The sequence below is a fragment of the Bidens hawaiensis genome, unplaced genomic scaffold, assembly GCF_021521415.1.
Source record: "Bidens hawaiensis isolate Kalapana, Puna unplaced genomic scaffold, B.hawaiensis_p1.1 tig00028461_1, whole genome shotgun sequence".
In the NCBI taxonomy this organism is placed as follows: Eukaryota; Viridiplantae; Streptophyta; class Magnoliopsida; order Asterales; family Asteraceae; genus Bidens; species Bidens hawaiensis.
Genome location: NW_027494643.1, coordinates 51,901 through 70,874, shown reverse-complemented (window position 1 = coordinate 70,874; position 18,974 = coordinate 51,901). Strand labels below are relative to the sequence as shown.

Sequence of the window (18,974 nt, the reverse complement as noted above, 5' to 3'; positions counted from 1 at the left end):
ATCAGGGAAGGCCACCCGCGCAGCAAGGCTACACGCACAAGGCACTTAGCTCTCAATCATTCAGTGTCACCTGAAGGAATGAGCAAAGCCGGGAACAATCCCGCACAAGGGCGGGAGGGGGAATACTCCCGCCCAAATAAGCCAGTCCGTACGATACGGGAAGATCTTCTGTACTGTACCTGACGAGGTATGGGAAAAAGATCTGACTAAAGATACGACAGCTTATTGACAACAGTATGGCGAGCAGCATGCTCCTGTACTGTGCGTCACTATTAGCCGCTGCCTACTCACCAACTACTGCCATACCACGTGCATAGCCGGCAGTTGGTGGAAAAGGAATAGTACACAGTAGGCCTGGTCACTATCAGCCGCTGCCTACCCACCAACTACCAGCAGGGCACGTGCGTAGGCCACTGTTGGTGGAACAGGAACACTGTTGTAGCCGGCCACACCTCCTTGGAAACCTACCTTCGGCTATAAATACCCCAAATGGTATGATCATCTCATCTTATCTTGTATCATCATATTATACCTGATATCTGCTCTAGCAATCTCTTAATATACACTTATATTTAAAGAGCAATCTAGTCTGATTCTCACGCCGGAGGGTGGTCACAAGGAGGAACCCCCCCTTCTCAGTGACAAGCTCACGGTGTCTGTTTTGCAGGTTATCAGAAGAACCATCTTCTCAGGGTCTAACCCCTCGTGGAAAACATCTATCTAACCCCCAGGTTACCAGTAATCTGCCCGGGGTCCGGTTAGTGTTTATTCACATACTAATGGCACGTCTAATCCTAAAGTAGGACTTGTTCCTAGGAAAAGTAGATCAAGTGACAGACTGATAGATTGCTCAGAGTGTTGGGAAGAAGATTGTGGATATGGAAAGACATTTGAGATCAAAGATGCTTCAAAAGAAATTAAGATTGAATGGTCACCTCGAAATTTTCGTATCACTTATTAAGCATTGAAAATAACTTATGACTTTGTTTTATAATAGACCTAATGTTCTGGTCTTTTGTCACTGTAATCAAGTAATCAAGTGAACAGTTAAGAATTTGAGTTATATGAAGCAATCAAATATTCGCAAAGTTATACTATTACTATTCATTTTTTTCTTTCACTTCTATACTCCCAAGTGATAGAATAGTTGTGAAACTTTACGTGATTAAACTCACCAATGCCAACACCTCATGGTACAATTAGAAACAACATAGAGCCACTATTTATGTTCCTGTATTCTCTATTCTCTGGGTGGTTGTTTCATCTATATGCAATACTATCTTATGTGCAAGCTGCAAAGGTACATTGATGGGTGATGTAGATGTCGTGCTCTAATAAAAATAAGTATTTTAAAAGCTTAAATACCTATAACTAGTATCGTCTCCTCAGAAAATCAAAGGAAAGTGCAAGTAAAACTCATGACTTGAACTAATTAATTACGCGAACAGTCGATGTCAAGCAGTTTTGAAAGATGTTTTGAGAACACACTATTACTTTATATGTTTGTAAACAATTATGAGAAATGTGATTCACTTTAGGTCCAGGTAATGCGATAACAAACTAATCACAGATTCTGTTAAATCAATTGTGCAGTAATTACTAGACCTAATAGTTTGGTTGTGATGACAAACGAAACCCTTTCGAATTGTTGATACAATTGAACCCGAGCTACCCAATTACCGGTTTTATATTATGAAAAACCAATTATAGCGCAATGACTAACAATTATTGATTCAATGACACAAGAACCTAGTCCTAAATGTTGATGAATACAACCGAGTAGTTGATGCTGTTAGAAAATCAAAGAAGGAAATAATTATTAATTGAGGATTTTGTGGGATTGGTCAAATGTCAACATCATCTCCTAAAACTTAAGGATCAAGACACGATTCTTCCTCCTTATTGCCGGTTAATAAATGATATGTATATCCTTGTTTACACCCATGTATATGCTTATAAATTTAGGCTTCTTTTCTTTATAAAATATTATCACAGAAAACACAATTCAAATATTCAAATCAGTTTTTCTCAATGCTTTAGAAGATGGTATCGAAGCATGGTTTTTAATCTGCTTATCATCTACCCAAGTTAGCAACTAGTCATAACCGAGTGACCATGTCCGATGACAGTAACTTGGGTAATGACCTCACCTTACTATCTGACCAGCCAATCTGCTCAAAAATTCCCAACAAAAAAACCCAAAACTATCTGATAGTTTATAGATTAGTCTTAAACTAGATAGTCAAAATTATGATCTATGTACTTGGATGATTCGGGTGGCCATAGGCGGAAGATCAAAAAACTTGCTAAAACATTTAACTTCAGATCCACCGGATCAAAATCATGAAACCTACGAACAATGGGAACAGGACGACCTGGTCGTTTTTTCATGGTTAATTTAAAACATCGAACATGTCCTCGAGAGCAACCTAACTGAGTTTCCACAATAAAATCGTTGTGGGATGCCTTGGCATCACCTATAGCAGTGGACGAGACAAACTTCAAACCTTCAATCTCCATGTCAAGGCTAATAGAACAACAGTTCTCTCGAAGATTTTTGGATCATGCTTCAAGGGGTATGGGGAGAAATCGATCGAATTGATTCAAACCCAATGACTTGTCCAGTAGATATCCAGACATATTCGAAAATCAGGTCTGAGCAACAACCTTTTCAGTTCTTGAACGCCCTTGATCGGAAGCATGACCCTACAAAAAGGAAAATACTCCGGTCAGAACCACTTCCGATGGCGGAAGCCGCATACACCATTGTTCGCAAGGAGGCTGCTCACCTGAACATTCTTGGAACAGCTCTTAATGACACATATGGCATCGCAGCGGGTCTAATGGCTACCAAAATAGAAGGGTTAGGGCTTGCAACAAAAGGATATCGACGGGTCAACAGAAAAAAACTGGATCGATAAATAGAGAAGATAAATCTCACCTAAAATGTGACCACTGTGGTATGTCAAAGCATACAAAGGAGCAATGTTTCAGACTTGTCGGATATCCTGAGTGGTGGTCTGATGGTCACAAGAAAGGCACAAAGTCTAGGGGGCAGGAGAAAGAGAAAACATCCACCACAGGAAATCGTGAGGCCACCGGCGACGGTAACCGAAGCACCAGTTTCGGAGGCATAGCGATGGCAAATGACAAATGGGAAAGCAATGTTTTCAAAAGCAGGAGAGCTCGGAGTGCCAGTAGGCTTCATGTGTATGAAGGTATGCGCACATGTTTTTTAATGTTATTATGTTAATTGATTATTTATAACTTGTGGATTGTTACTAGGGTCTTAACTTGCATTATATATCAGAAATCAAGAAGTTATGCACTGAGTTTCCCAAAACCGTAGTACTGCTTGATCATTTAGCCTTTTTCAAACCTTCTACGTGAGTAGTTTTGACTCGTTTACTTAACTAAAAAGAAATGGTCAACTTGGTCAAACGAGCCAACACGGTTGTATGTTATTATGCAGTGATGATGAAGAAGGCAAAACCTTCTCAGAGCTTCTCGGGTTATCAACATTTCCACAGGTACGTTAATAAACAATAATTAAACCTTTGGCAAATTGGATTTAATAATCCCACATTTTTGCAGTTGGCTAATAATAATCTCACCTCAGAATTAGAATTAGCCGCCACCAGTCCCACCTTTCACGCTAATTGTTTTAATTGAACCTCCGTAAAAAAAGTTAACGTTGCTAAGTTTTCTCCAAATTTCAAACTGATGTTTTAGGGCTTTTGTTCGGAATGAGAATACGAGTCGACTGATGTAAAACTTATCTTGAAACAGTGCTCCAAACGATGAAACAATGCTTCAAATCGGTTGCTTAAATTTCCAATTAACAAAATTCAAGCCGTTTGGAGCACCGTTTCGAGGTAAGTTTTACATCAATTGACTCGTTTCCTCATTCAGATCAAAGACCCTAAAACATTAGTGTGAAATTTTCGAAAAACTTAACGGAAATGAGTTTTTTTTAAATGAATGTCCAATTAAAACAATTAGTGGGAAAGGTGGGACATGTGGCAGCCATTTTGTAAGATGAGATTATTATCGGCCAACTGCAAAAAAATGAGATTATTAAAATCCTATTTGCCTAAACCTTCTAACGCGTCTTACTATTAGTATATTTATTTTGGTTTATGTTTTTTATTTTAATAGGTTTATGTGAAATTTAGTGCCCTGTTCAGAGTTTCAAGAAAACCATTTCCATACGATGATTTAACACCTCTTTTTTCTGATTTGGAATGGATCATGGAAAGGACTGCTATGCAGCTATTCAAAGGACATTGGACCGCTTCTTGACTTTTAACACTCGAATCGGTGAACAAAACATAAATACCAATTCATCCAACCATACTTTCTTTGGCCTTACATTCGCTTTGGCCTTGAGCAGCTTCTCATGTGAAGGTACATGCTTGAGACCTTATTGCACTATTCTTACTTTCTTTCTTTTTGAAACCCCGTGTTGCTGCGGTGTGTTGGGTTAGTTGCCGGCCTGACCCAATTTCCTACACAACACACACAGTCACACACACGTGACTCACGCCATTTACTGTTTCGACGCGTTAGTCCAATGTGAACGTTGAGACTTATTATTAGTGTAAGATTGCATTGGTTGTATACTGAAATTGAGATTGTTAATGTGCTATCTACACGTGAAACTACATTAGTGAATTTTAGATTCCCGAAACGGTAATAACTGTTTGGTTTGGTTTTATCTTTCAATGACTCGGTTTTGGTTTTCTATTGGCTCACGATTTGACATACAAACCATTAGTTGATAGCTACAAGTTTGAATGATGTAAGGAATTCACCATAATTGTTTCTATATAATGTAATAACAAAAACATATAAAAACATACATATTACATATGCATCAAGAAAACTAAATAAAGATGGAAGTGCAAGCATAGTATGTGATAATCAAGCAATTACTAAGCGATATCAACCCAAAGTTCATCCTCGTCTGCCAAGATATTTGAAACCTGCCGCATTGTGGGCCTTTCCTGTGGGTTAGAGCTCAAACACGCTCTTGAGATAATCAAAATGGACCCCACTAGTTTTTCAACTTGGGGCGATGGTGTAGGCGGTATCCGACTATCTCCCACATTGGTAGGCAGCAAAAAATCAGCAGACAAATCTGGTAAAGATGTTATGAGTTCTTCGGGATGCTTTCCCATGATCACTTCTAGTGCAACAACTCCGAAGCTATACACATCACATTTCTCAGTTGCCACCATTGTATAAGCAAGATCTATATGCACAAAGGTGATATCAATCCATATACAGATGTATTTGAGAATTTAGAAGATATATATATGTAGAACAACACTAAGTTACCTGGCGCTATATAACCATAGGTGCCTGCAACCGTTGTCCAGTTTGACGAGTCTAGCTTTAAAAGTTTGACAGTGCCAAAATCAGAGATATGCGCCTTGTAATCAGAATCGAGAAGGATGTTGGCTGCTGAAATGTCTCTATGGACTATAGGCGGTGAGCAATCATGGTGCATGTAAGTCAAACCATTTGCTATAGCCCTTACAATCTGGACCCTTTTCAACCAATCCAATTCCATCGATAGGGTATCGCTATTTAAGATTGATCTGAGGCTTCCCTTTTCAAGGTATTCATAAATCAAAAATGAGTGACGGGCTAGGAGCTTACGCCCTGCTTGCGGTGCGCACATATAATGTATATATGTGTGAACCCTTGGGTGGGCAAAAGTAAAATTGCACTAATTTTGACGTTATTTTACTAATCACGTGAAAATAACGTTAAAAGTGGCGGAAGGTTAATCAGGCATCATGTGGTGGCGTTGATAGCCGAAAGACAAGGGCACATGCACCAATCAGCCGGTGTCCCGATGATTGAGTGTTATGTGTCTTATGTCCAAGGCTTGATTCAAAACTACTATCGAGCCGGGGGTCTCACCGGAAGCAGCCTCTCTATCCCTATGGGATAGAGGTAAGGCTGTCTACATCTTACCCTCCTCAGACCCTACCATAGCATTGCTATTGGTGGGATATACTGAGTACGATGATGATGATGATGATGATGAAAAATGAGTTGTTGCAAAATCCAAAGAGCTTCACTATGTTCCGATGCCTTATGTTGGTTAATGCGCGCACCTCACTAAGGAAACTTTTATGATTAATTAGATTTTCTGATGATGAAGAATGAATTTTCTTGACAGCTACCGTAATATTGTTGGGCTGTAACTTCGCTTTATACACAGAGCCGTATCCTCCGGTGCCAATACAATATGCTTCATCAAAATCATTCGTCACCTATAGGATTTCATCATACGCTGCCCGTCCATCAAAGTTTGATATGGAGAAGAAATCATTACCTTCTTCAACCAATGGTTCTACTTCTACTGGAGAAGACCTTTTCCCTTTTAGTTGATAAGCACAGAGGCCGCCAAGTAACATTGCCCCGATAAGTGGGAGTATTATCACAAGGAAGGGCCTGTGATGAGGGCTATCATTATTTTTCTTCATTGGAATTTGACTTGCACAAACTTTCAATCCTGTAATATTTCCACACAAACCAGGATTGCCTTGGAATACTTGTATGGACGAATTCTTGAAGATATCAAATGAGGTAGGAACTGGACCAACCAGCTCATTATAAGACAGGTTGACATCAATAACTCCGTGCAAATTTTCGAAGGCATTAGGAATTGAACCTGATAATTTGTTGTGTGAAAGGTTCAAACTTTCCAAACTATTTAATAGTTGAATTTCAGATGGTATCTCTTCCGTGAGTGAATTCCAAGAGAAATCAAGTGTCGTAAGTTGCCTTAATGCACCAACCTCCTTCGGGATTTTTCCACTGAGCTTGTTATTACTGTAGGGGTATGGTACTAAAACCCGGTTCTACGACCCTAAATCTATTATGTTTGGCTTATTTCATTACATGGACTAATACAATGTTATTGGGCCGAGGGGGTTTTGTGGAGGTAACCCTAACTGGGCTAGGCCCATTAGGGTACCATGATGGTGGCCATGAGACTCTATATAAGGAGGTCTGAGACCTCCTTATCATAGGTCATGCTCAATAAGAGCCACCACCACTTTTTGTGTCTGTAAACAAGAAATCCTCAGGATATCTTAGCAGTCGCCTCCACACCCCCGAAACCATTGCAGGTCTCGACATTGCAGGTCGCAGGCGCAGCCGAAGAAGAAGAAGATCAAGACGTGGTTCGTTCATCTCGAAAATCCGTGGAAACATCGTCATGGATCAGGTAAGATTCATTTCATGCTTCGACATTGGCGCCATCCGTGGGACGGCAACGAACTGCCCTTCGATCTTCATCTCGGCTGTCAGATCTCTCCCAAGAAAAACACAGATTTGGAAGTTTACAGAAAAAGGCTTCAAAGCTTGTTCTATTAAAGCTCAAAAAGATCCATAGATCTAAAAAGAGGCTTCCAGATCTGGGCAAGAAGGAAAATCCGTGATTCGAATGATCAGATCTCCGAATCTGTGAATCTGTGATTCAGGATCTCCGAATCTGTGATGGTTTTAAATCTGCTCCGGGCTTCAGATCTGTCCAGATCTGATTTACAGATCTAGGTTTAGATTACAGACCTGGATTTTAGGTCTAAAGTTGCAGATCTGACTCTTAAATTGCAGATCCAGAAGTTACTAGACTTCCGCCGCCATGTACGCACGCCCGGGGGTTCTCACTCCGCAGCCGTGCATGTGCCGCCGCGGAAACCACCATCTGGGTTTTGCGCAAGAGACCTCCGCCATGCACACGCACTTGCGAGTCACCACTCTATCGCCGTGCATGCGCGCATCAGGCTACGCGCCAAAAACTTCAAGGTTGGGAATCCTCCTAATATCCCATATGGCTACGCGCCAAACTTCAAGGTTGGGAATCCTCCTAATATCCCATATGGCTACGCGCCAAACTTCAAGGTTGGGAATCCTCCTAATATCCCATATGGCTACGCGCCAAAGGTTGGGAATCCTCCTAATATCCCATATGGCTACGCGCCAAACTTCAAGGTTGGGAATCCTGTTGGTACATGTTTGTCAGTAGTTCATAGTCTAACGATTGTAATCGAGTCTGTAATGTAATTATGTTTTTGATTATGTTTATGTTTATGTAACGAGCGAAGTTGTCAACAAGTTCGCTTAGGCGAACTTGTTGAACAAGCGAAGTTGTTAACAAGTTCGCTCAAGCGAACTTGTTGAATAAGCGAAGTTATAGACAACTTCGCCTGAGGCGAAGTTGTCGTGTTTATATAAACTGTTCACCGTAACAGTTGAGTGTTCGCGAGTTTGATTAGGTTTTCGTTTCAGTGAGTGTTACGTGTTTACAAGTCAGAGTCTGTAATAGTGACCTGGTGTCACGTGTTCGGGTTATCAATATAACGTGTTTCGGTTATTGCTCGTGTGTTTGTTTTATACGTATTCTACGCTCGTATCTACCTACGCAGGGATTCCGCACCTGCGCAGATAGCGACATCCCGTGTACGATCCGTCCAGGAACCTACAAATCCTCCTAATATCCCATATGGCTACGCGCCAAGGTTGGGAATCCTCCTAATATCCCATATGGCTACGCGCCAAACTTCAAGGTTGGGAATCCTCCTAATATCCCATATGGCTACGCGCCAAACTGCAAGGTTGGGAATCCTCCTAAGATCCCATATGGCTACACGCCAAACTTAGGGGTTGGGAATCCTCATACCATATGTTCACGCATCACATATGCTCACGCATATTACACATGCTTACGCATCACATGCTCGCACATGTCACAGTCTACACGCACGCGCACGCAACATCTGCGCGTGGCGCATAACACAAAACCAAAGTCTACGCGCACGTGCATGCAATATCTGCACGTGGCGCGTGACATAAAGTAGCTCGTAAGCCGCCTCACGCGCAAGCTCCACTATTATTACAGCTCATAAGACGCCTCGCGCGCAAGCTATTATTATTCTTACAGCCCGTAAGTCGCCTCACGCGCAGGCTTTATTATTCACAGCTCATAAGACGCCTCGCGCGCAAGCTGTTGTTATTCTTACAGCCCGTAAGTCGCCTCACGCGCAGGCTTTATTATTCACAGCTCATAAGACGCCTCGCGCGCAAGCTGTTATTATTCTTACAGCCCATAAGTCGCCTCACGCGCAGGCTTTATTATTCACAGCTCATAAGACGCCTCGCGCGCAAGCTGTTATTATTCTTACAGCCCGTAAGTCGCCTCACGCGCAGGCTTTATTATTCTTAGCTCGTAAGACGCCTCACGCGCAAGCTTTATTATGCTACAGCCCGTAAGTCGCCTCACGCGCAGGCTTTATTATTCTTAGCTCGTAAGACGCCTCACGCGCAAGCTTTATTATGCTACAGCTCGTAAGACGCCCCTCGCGCGCAGGCATTATTACTCTCAAAGCTCGTAAGACGCCTCTCGCGCGCAGGCTTTTATTATTCCTAGCTCGTAAGATGCCTCACGCGCAAGCTTTATTATGCTACAGCTCGTAAGACGCCCCTCGCGCGCAGGCTTTATTATTCTCAGCTCGTAAGTCGCCCCGCGCGCCAGCTTAATTATTATTCTCAAAGCTCATAAGACGCCTCTCGCGCGCAGGCTTTACTATTCTCATAGCTCGTAAGGCGCCTCACGCGCAGGCTATATCATTCTCAGCTCGTAAGTCGCCTCTCGCGCGCAGGCATTATTATTATGTTAGCTCGTAAGTCGCTTCTCGCGCCAGCTTCATTATTATTATAGCTCGTAAGTCGCTTCTCGCGCCAGCTCCATTATTATTATAGCTCGTAAGCCGCCTCACGCGCCAGCTTAATTATTATTCTTATAGCTCATAAGACGCCTCTCGCGCGCAAGCTTTATTACTTTCACAGCTCGTAAGTCGCCTCACGCGCCAGCTCAATTATTATTCTTATAGCTCATAAGACGCCTCTCGCGCGCAAGCTTTATTACTTTCACAGCTCGTAAGTCGCCTCACGCGCCAGCTCAATTATTATTTTCAAAGCTCATAAGACGCCTCTCGCGCGCAAGCTTTATTACTTTCACAGCTCGTAAGTCGCCTCACGGGCCAGCTCAATTATTATTTTCAAAGCTCATAAGACGCCTCTCGCGCGCAAGCTTTATTACTTTCACAGCTCGTAAGTCGCCTCACGCGCCAGCTCAATTATTATTCTCAAAGCTCATAAGACACCTCTCGCGCGCAGGCTTTTATTATTATAGCTCGTAAGTCGCCTCGCGCGCAGGCTTTTATTACAACATGTCACCATCATGAAGAAAACCTCTCAAAACTCAGACAATACAGACAAGGCCAAAGAAAAGGGAAAAAACCGCCTCACACCTTATTTATTCCTAGCTCGTAAACCGCCTCACACCTTATAAAGTCCAGCGCTCCACCTAGACGCTTGCGCGCCCAGGAGCAACACTGGACTTGGGGGGGCTTGTAGGGGTATGGTACTAAAACCCGGTTCTACGACCCTAAATCTATTATGTTTGGCTTATTTCATTACATGGACTAATACAATGTTATTGGGCCGAGGGGGTTTTGTGGAGGTAACCCTAACTGGGCTAGGCCCATTAGGGTACCATGATGGTGGCCATGAGACTCTATATAAGGAGGTCTCCACCTCCTTATCATAGGTCATGCTCAATAAGAGCCACCACCACTTTTTGTGTCTGTAAACAAGAAATCCTCAGGATATCTTAGCAGTCGCCTCCACACCCCCGAAACCATTGCAGGTCTCGACATTGCAGGTCGCAGGCGCAGCCGAAGAAGAAGAAGATCAAGACGTGGTTCGTTAAACATCGTCATGGATCAGGTAAGATTCATTTCATGCTTCGACAATTACTAAGATTCAAGTAATATATCTGTACCCACTTACCAATGGATTTTGGTATTGGTCCATTCAATTTGTTTGCGGATATATCGAGAGTATAGAGATTATGAAGTGACCCAATCTCTTGAGGTATAATACCCGAAAGTTGGTTTTCTTTCAAGGACAAATACAACATGTCTTTCATCTTTTCAAATTCCTTTGGAATTTAACAAGCCAAGTTATTTGAAGAAAGATCGAGACTTTTTAGTTGAGTTAAACTTCCAAACTCTGGTGGTATACAACCACTGATGTTGTTATATCCAATCAACAAGGCTGTCAAGTTCTTGCATTTACTCCAGTTTTGAGACAACTGCCCATAAAAGCTATTGTGACTGACGTCAAGCCGATTTAAACTTGGATACACTCCAAAACTATCTGATATGTCTCCGGTGAATTGGTTATAATCAAATTGACCTCTTATTAAGCTGGAGCAATTCCTTATGCCTATCGGTAAAAGACCCGTGAGTCGATTATGACTTACTGATAAATACTGAATTTTTCCTCCTCGGCACAAATCTTCTGGCAAATTTCCAGACAATTGATTATTGTCAATTTCCAGCTCAAGCATCTCTTGACTTGCCAGTACACCTTGTGGAATATGACCAGATAATTTGTTATCACGAAGATACAAATACTGTAGGTTTCTCAGGTTTTTTAGTGACGAAGGAATAGAACCACTGAGTTGATTTTCACTCAGCGCCAGCTGAGTGAGTGACTTCAAATTCCCTAGTTCGGTAGGAATGGGTCCAGAAAGCTGATTTTGGTACAGGTGCAGGATATCCAAAGACACCAAAATTACCCAACGATGAAGGAATTGGGCCGGATAGGTTGTTTGCAAAGAGGCTGAGGCCTTGAAGTGAGACCAAGTTCCCGAGTTCTTGTGGTATCGAACCGGTCAAATTGTTTAGGAAAAGGTACAAGACAGTAAGCTGCTTCAAATTCCCAATGGTAGGTGGGATAGGACCGCTCAGAGAATTGTTAGTGATATACACTTCCACAAGATTGACAAGGTTCCCAAACTCATGTGGAATTTGACTAGAAAGCTTGTTATCATCAAGGTGTAAGGAAGCCAAGTTTCTTAAGTTGCCCAATGTTGGAGGCAATTGTCCTTCAAGACAATTATCATACAAGGCAAGCTCGTAGAGAGAGGTTAGTCGACCTATATCTTGTGGTATTGACCCGTTTAATTGATTTTCAAAAAGGTGGAGGGTCTTGAGATTAGCTAACATCCCTATTTCCGGAGGGATTACTCCTGAAAACTTATTTTCTGAGAGATCAAGATAAACAAGTTTTGACAGGAGGTGGATTTGTGCGGGGATTGGACCGTAAAAGTTGTTTACACTAAGCTCAAAACGAGAAAGGTTGTGGAGAAACGAGAACGGGAACTGGTCAAGAGTACCATTTAATTCGTATGAGGTGAGGTTCAACGTGTGAATGGTCCAATCATGATTGCATACGACACCGAACCATGAAGAGCATGGAGTCGAAGAAGTAGCGTTCATAGGGAGGGGAGTCCAAGAAGATAGGTGAGACTTGTTTGGGATTTGAAGGCTAGCTTTCCATTTAAGAAGCGCATTGGCTTCCTCGGCCAAAGATGCGAAAGCATACTTTGAAAGTGAAATGATTACTAGAGCAAGAGATAAGTGTAAGAAGTGTGAACAAGGCATTATTTTCCTTGTCATGTTTTCTTGATTTAAAAAAAATGATGGGTTGTGTGTTCTAATTTATACTCGAGCGGCTAATGTTATCTCTGGGCAATGCCATATTTCCACAAGGAGTGTGCTTTACTCTAAGAGAAATAAATAACTTAACGTTGTTATTTGAAGACTGAAGAGTGTTTATTACTTGAGAATTAAATGTCCTTTAGCAAAGGACTAAGATTCAGAGCTACGCCTCAAAGGACAAAAATGTAAATAAATATTAAAATGAATGAACCTGCTGAAATTGAGAAATATGGAAAGAAAAGGTCTTTGGTATTAATTGTTTTGTGGGGTTATTAGATCACCTCCGTATGATATGGTTTATGGATACCTTTATTGACTCAAAGTCAAGATAAATAGATTTTAATGGCCTTCCATGTCTTGAAAGATTGAATTTAGCATGTTGTTATGAATTAAAAGAGATTCATCCATCGATTGGCTATCATGAAAGACTTGTTTGGGTGAACATGAAAGAATGTCACGAACTTAAATCGTTTCCACCCATCATTCAGATGATTAATTTGGAGACTCTTGTGCTCTCTAAATGCTTTCGACTTAAAAAGTTTCTGGACATACAAGCGAGCATGGATAGCTTGGTAAACCTTTAGTTTGATGGAACTCGTATAAAATTAGTCCCACCTTCAGTTGGACAATTTTGTACAAACCTCGTTTCTTTTGATCTAAGAAAATGTTACAAACTAAAAAGGATAGAAGGCAACTTCCGTCTTTTAAAACATTTGAAATATCTGGAGACCTCTGAATGTTTTCGACTTGAGAAATTAGCATGGGATTTTTTTAGCTATGAAAGTTGTCTAGAAGAGTTGGATCTAAGGTTGTTCAATATGCCATCTAATATGAGTGGGTTTGTTAACCTACAAGTACTAGACCTAAGATTTTACAACTTTTCAAAATTACAATCCAATCTCTCCCAGATCCCCAATCTCAAGTTTCTCAACTTGTCATGCTCTGAGAGCCTTGTAGAACTGTCGGATCTCCCATCAAGCATAGAAGTTCTCAAAGCAGAATATTGTGAGTCACTTCAAAGGGTAGGAGATTTATCAAATTGTAAATGGTTATGGAAAGTTTCTTTCAAAAGAGACAATATGAACAAGTTGATTGGTGTTGAGAGCCTAATACATTCTATGCTTCAGGTATAACTCTTATCTTGTTTTTGAGTTTTTCAAGCCCTTTTATAAATTATAATTTGCAATAATGATAATTATGTTCCTCATAATTGAAATTTACATGGCAGAGAAATGCAGCTGAGGACCGCTTTACGAGTATATTCCTTCCAAATGCAGAGTCATATTTTGATACAGAAATAAGAATGACAACATTGAAACTTCCACACAATTGGTATAATGACTTTAGTGGATTTTTATTATCTTCTGATAGTTGCGTTAACAATGGGTGGTGTGTAATATATATAAAGCTGGAGTGGTGGGTTATGTCATTCCAAGATTATAAACCTGATGAGGAGTTTGATAAAAACCCAGAATCTTATAATGAATGTGGAGTGGTGGGTTATGTACCCTTTGCTTCATTGAGACAGATCTCATGGTGGAATCCTACATGCACTCATATTACATTTCAGTTTCATGACTTGGTTAATCCAAAAGTAGGACTTGTTTCTAGAAAAAGTAAATCAAGGGAAACACCAATAAACTACTCAGAGTGTTGGGAGGATGATGTGCGTACAAAGACATTTGAGTTCAAAGATGATCCATTGTCCTTTGAAATTGATATTTTTTGGACACATTCATATGACGATTATGCTAGAATTAGATCTGATTAGGACATTTATGCATTCTCAAATCAAATGTATGTATTTCCTGTCCTACACACCATTTTAATCTATTTGTAGTTTCCTGCATACCAAGTATTTTTTGATGAAATGCCTCAATGAAAAAAATCATAATTTAACTTTTGTTTTGCCAGATTATGTTTGCTATCATAAATCCATCTCGAAGCATGGTTTATTCCCTCCAAACAGTTTCAAAGCATCAACATCTCCATGATGACCATTGTTGGGTTAATCAAGTTGTTCACTGGTCGCGAGTCGAGGTCAACGGGTCACAAGTCAAAAGCACATGTATTGTACGTGAGTTGTGAAGATGAATCATTACACAATTTGACCAAGTTTTTCGGAAGAACAACTATTTTATTAGTTTTATTATTCCCACATTTGTTACTTGTAGGCTATTTAAAGCCATTTGTTTTATTGAATGAAGCAACCTTCTTTTGATATAATACACACAATTGTCAAAGTTTATTCATCTTTCATGCGTACATGAGCTTTGATTGTGTGTTTGTTTTGCGGCCTGAACCAACAACCGTGAATGAGCTTATGGTGAAATGGTTCTTGTAATATACTATTTGCAATTGAATGATTAATTGAGTTGACTGTTATCAATTCAATTATTTTGTTAATGACACTATATATACAGAAGTAATCACTTCAGACCTTCAGTTTTTTAATGATTTTGTTTGCACTGATTAAGCATTGAAAACAACTTTTGACTTAGTATCTTGTACCTTATTGTAGTACAATTCTATGCCCACGAAAGGTCTGAGTAGTTCAGAATTTATGTTAAAGAGTCTATATGAATTATAGATGAAAGCAGCTTCGATCCATTTTTTGGCCTTTAAACCTACTCATAGATGAAATTCGATAACTTTATTCACAATCACATCGAGTTGGTGTTGTGAACGGGCTCCGGAATTGGAACAGCGTCCTCTACTTTGTGACATCCTTTGTAGCACATGGAATCTAGTCCTTTATAAGTGTCAATAATGTTAATAATTAGAACTTGCATATTTCAAATTATTTGTGCATACGCTTCGCCTTCTCAAGCTTTCATTTAAATAAATAAATACACGTTAAGAAATAAGAAAACAAAATAAAAAAATAAAATATTCTCATAACAAGTAAAAGTGCCTTGTCTGCTTGGTTATGCCAATTTTGTTCAACTCTTCAATTTCAGCTAGTTTAAGCAAAAAAAAAAATAAAAAAAAAGGAAGAAGTTGTAATTAATGAAAAAAATAAAAAATAAAGTGATGCAAAACTAGCCAACCTTGGTTTCATGAAAAAAATAAAAAATAAAGAAGTTGTAGTTATGTTAAAAGGTTTTTTGTGTTTAAAGAGTGCAGCGGAAATTGGATTCAGTAACACCGAAGAACACGAATATTAACTCACACAAGCAATCGCGAAAGAAGTATGAAATTGAATTAGGGCTTAAGAACTTTTATTGATTATAAAACGAATACAAGAAACATAATTGAAAACGATACTGGAAAGAAAGAGAATTGAACTAGATTACATACAAAGAAAACAAGCCTTAATATAGCCCTTAACGGCTAATAACGAACAAATTTGTAAATGTTCACGAACACCCCCTGAAGTTTCATGAGACTCGCAACTTTAGCTTATACTCCGTAACTTTAATTCACACGAGCTTTCAAAGAATGACATTTAAACCCCTGATCTTTAACAGTCTTCATTAAACAGTAGTGTAACAACTCATTGATCTTCTGCATCACTCATTACACTATGAAAATCCTGTAGAAATTAAACGCTAATGAAAATTTACATTAGAAAAAAACTGATAAAAAAGGAAATTATAAATATTTTTGGGTTTTCTTTAAAACCGCAAAACTTTACACTGGACATAATGTGCGGGTTTGATCTCAGACTGACCTGGTTTTGCACACAAACGCACATGCGACTCGCGTTACTTACTGCTTCGACCCGTTTCTGGTAGATGACCGGTGCTCCACTCGTCACACAACCACGTCATCGTGATTATGATGGTCATCATAATTTTATACTTTGAGACGTCACATTGACGACATTATTCTTATTATATAGAAAATAGAACTTCTAAATTGAGTTTCATATACTTTTCTCTTGATAGTCGTTGTAGAAAATTCAAAAAGGATAAAATTAATCCAATATGAAATATGTAAACAAGTTAGGCAAATTCCTTCACATTTACTTTGAGAATATAAAAAAAGTTGCAGTCTCTATTAACCCTCAATTATTTGTTAAAATAGTTGGTAGACAATAATTACTAATATTTTAATCTTCATAGAGTCTTAATCCTTTATATTTTTTAACGAAACAATACCGACGACTTTTGGATCCATAAGACTGTTCGGCTTTAAAACCCCCTGCACGTTGGGAACGGGGCTTCAAAGCCATGCTCCATAACGTCCCGCTATGGTTTAGAGCCCATTTGCTGCCACAATAAATATACACATATATACACACACATATACATATACATATACATATACATATACATATACATATACATATACATATACATATACATACACATAGAGGTTCACAAATCGGTTTTTTTTAAAAAACCGGTTCGGTTATTAACCGGACCGGTTTTTTTTTGCCCGGAAAAAAACCGGTTCGGTTAATAACCGGACCGGTTAATAACCGGTTTTTGTATGTCAAAACCCTAACCGGTCTAACCGGTTAGGACCGGTTTAGAAACCGGTTAGAACCGGTTAATAACCGGTTAACCGGTTTTTTTTTTAAAATAACCGGTTAATAACCGGTTTTTTTCATAATAACCGGTTTTAAAAAAACAGGTTTTTCCATTAACCGGTTCGTTAACCGGTTTTGGATCTAAAACTTGTAACCGAAATACGAACCGGCGGTTTGTAAACCAGTCAAACCGGTTTTTAAAAAACCGGTTTTCGTAAAAACCGGTTTCCGGTTTAAACCGGCAAACCGGTTCCCCAACCGGTTTTTTTGACCATCTCTACATACACATATACATATACATATATATAGATATATGTATGTATGTGTGTAAGAGAGATAGGGGGAGTAAAAAGCATGATGGCGCCGGTCTCCACATTACCGCCCAGCTCCAATATATCCTAAAATTCCCATTATACCCCGGATAGCCCAAATCATCACCAAGTTGACCATTCTCTCTTTGTTCACCCATATTCTCAAAATATATACATGGAGTGGCAATAAATGACACAACCTGAAACATTACACAGATGACACAAAATAATCAGGCTTTTGGTTCACTAAGGTAAGATGCACAAACGCACTACCTGAACACAACATGTTTAATAGGTGAATGGACCCTTAACCCAAATAAGTTTCAGTCTTAAAAAAATTCATATTTAAAGTTTAGATGGGGTTATTTAATATTAGTTAACAAAGTTTAGATGGGGTTATTTAATATTAGTTAACATTTAAATTTTGATCCGGAATAATTTTTAAGTAGAAAAGATATGTAAAGAAACCGGTGATCAACTACATTTTATTCTTAACATGAAAACGGTGAGAACATTAGGTTTATTTTTATAAGTGTTTGCTGTTATTTTTTGTTGTGTATTTGCTAATTTTCGATTATGAGACGTTATAAGTATTTGCTTATTTATATTTTGTTGTTATTATTAGATGTTTTCTTTTGCTGTTATAAGTATTTGTTGGTATATGTTGTTATTATTTTGTTCTTGATTTTGATTCTTTTGTTGTAATTTTTAGGTTCTTTTCTTTGTTCTTATAAGTCATTGTTTATGTAGATTGGTATTGTTTCTTACGTTCACATTTTTAAAATAAATTGCCATTATTTCCTACGTACTCATGTTAAGATCAAAATGTACATAAACCTTCCCCTATCAATGTGTCTAATAGTATTAAAAAGTAATATGATTTAGAAGATTTCACCGTTTAAACAAATTCTAAGGTATGTTTTGCTAGTTTGAAATAAATAATAATAATTATTATTATAAATTGCCCATTACCATGACTAGTTACCTAATAACACAAGAAATCAACTGTAAATAAACTACCCACTTACCGATGGACGAAAACTAATTTTGTTGATCATGCAGCATGCACGAACATTCCATAGCTGGGTGTTCTGAGCAGCAGTGATTTACATTGGTTTGTGATGAACACATAACCAAACCCTCGAGACCTTATTTCGGTATATATTCTGTCTATTACATTGCTGATGTCTTCATCGCTTCTGAGTTATGCCCAAAAGTAGTCTGGATCATTCTTGCCATTGATCATACTTTCGGATACCTCAGCCATGTTAAAGTGTATGTTTTTTCTTTCGTTTTGAAACACTGTATTGCTGCGGTGTGTAATGTGTTGGGCGGTTTAGTTAATATTTTGCTGCTTGAAAATGATAAATCTTTCGAAATTGTTTTAAGATGGTTATGTTAAAAGGAAAAAGAAAAAAAATATTAAGTGCTGATTAAAGGTTGAATAAAAAGAAATTGATAAAAAGGAAGTTAAATACAAAAAAAGAAAATTTAAACAATATTAAAGGGGTGAAATGAGTCACCTAGCCTGACGTCGCTTACTGATTCGACCTGTTTCTCCTAGATGATCCGTGTTTAACCCCTCACGAGACCCGT

The 18,974-nt window shown here is 39.1% G+C and overlaps 1 long non-coding RNA gene and 2 pseudogenes across 1 annotated transcript; 2 read left to right on the top strand and 1 right to left on the bottom strand.

Moving 5' to 3' along the window:
• Positions 1-14,361, top strand: part of LOC143577088 (TMV resistance protein N-like) — a 44,262-nt pseudogene extending 29,901 nt beyond the window's left edge.
• Positions 3,284-4,236, top strand: LOC143577082 (uncharacterized). The gene is made up of 3 exons (XR_013143055.1): positions 3,284-3,386; positions 3,473-3,530; positions 4,159-4,236. It is a non-coding gene; the product is annotated as an uncharacterized LOC143577082 (long non-coding RNA).
• Positions 4,611-12,795, bottom strand: LOC143577078 (uncharacterized; annotated as a pseudogene).
• Positions 14,362-18,974: the final 4,613 nt, after the last annotated feature.